Source organism: Bombus pyrosoma, unplaced genomic scaffold (assembly GCF_014825855.1).
Source record: "Bombus pyrosoma isolate SC7728 unplaced genomic scaffold, ASM1482585v1 HiC_scaffold_4726, whole genome shotgun sequence".
NCBI lineage: Eukaryota > Metazoa > Arthropoda > Insecta > Hymenoptera > Apidae > Bombus > Bombus pyrosoma.
Genome location: NW_025219986.1, coordinates 2017403 through 2019381, shown reverse-complemented (window position 1 = coordinate 2019381; position 1979 = coordinate 2017403).

The following is a 1979-nucleotide window of genomic DNA, read 5'->3' as shown; positions in this document are numbered from 1 at the left end:
TAATACCACATACCGTTATACGTTATAATGTAATGCTATATAACGTTATACGTTATAACGTAATAGTACATAACGTTATACGTTGTAAGCTAATAGTATATAACGTTATACGTTATAATGTAATACTACATAACGTAATACGTTATATCGTAATACCACATAACGTTATACGTTATAAGGTAATGCTATATAACGTTATACGTTATAACGTAATACTATGTAATGTTATACGTTATAAGCTAATAGTATATAACGTTATAAGATATAGTGTAATACTACATACCGTAATACGTTATTTCGTAATACCACATAACGTTATACGTTATAAGGTAATGCTATATAACGTTATACGTTATAACGTGATACTATATAACGTTATACATTATAAGCTAATAGTATATAACGTTATAAGATATAATGTAATACTACATAACGTAATATGTTATATCGTAATACCACATAACGTTATACGTTATAAGGTAATGCTATATAACGTTGTACGTTATAACGTATTAATATATAATGTTTTGCGTCATAAGCTAATACTATATAACGTTATACGTTACAATGTCATACTACATAACGTAATACGTTATATCGTAATACCACATAACGTTATAAGTTATAATGTAATGCTACATAAAGTTATACGCTATAACGTAATACCACATAACGTTATACGTTATAAGCTAATAGTATATAACGTTATACGTTATAATGTAATACTACATAACGTAATACGTTATATCGTAATACCACATAACATTATACGTTATAACGTAATGCTATATAACGTTATACGTTATAACGTATTGGTATATAACGTTATACGTTAAAACGTGATACTATATAACGTTATACGTTATAAGCTAATAGTATATAACGTTATAAGATATAATGTGATACTACATAACGTAATATGTTATATCGTAATACCACATAACGTTATACGTTATAAGGTAATGCTATATAACCTTATACGTTATAACGTAATACTAAATAATAGTTATTTATGTTATACGTCATAAGCTAATAGTATGTAACGCTATACGTTATAATGTAATACTACATAATGTAATACGTTATATCGTAATACCACATAACGTTATACTCTATAATGTAATGGTATATAACGTTATACGTTATAACGTGATACTATATAACGTTATACTTTATAAGCTAATAGTATATAACGTTATAAGGTATAATGTAATACTGCATAACGTAATACGTTATATCGTAATACCACATAACGTTATACGTTATAATGTAATGCTACATAAAGTTATACGCTATAACGTAATACCACATAACGTTATACGTTATAAGCTAATAGTGTATAACGTTATACGTTATAATGTAATACTACATAACGTAATACGTTATATCGTAATACCACATAACATTATACGTTATAACGTAATGCTATATAACGTTATACGTTATAACGTAATACTATGTAACGTTATACGTTATAAGCTAATAGTATATAACGTTATAAGGTATAGTGTAATACTACATACCGTAATACGTTATATCGTAATACCACATAACGTTATACGTTATAAGGTAATGCTATATAACGTTATACGTTATAACGTGATACTATATAACGTTATACATTATAAGCTAATAGTATATAACGTTATAAGATATAATGTAATACTACATAACGTAATATGTTATATCGTAATACCACATAACGTTATACGTTATAAAGGTAATGCTATATAACGTTATACGTTATAACGTGATACTATATAACGTCATGCGTTATAATCTAATAGTATATAACGTTATAAGATATAATGTCATACTACATAACGGAATACGTTATATCGTAATACCACATACCGTTATACGTTATATCGTAATACCACATACCGTTATACGTTATAATGTAATGCTATATAACGTTATACGTTATAACGTAATAGTACATAACGTTATACGTTGTAAGCTAATAGTATATAACGTTA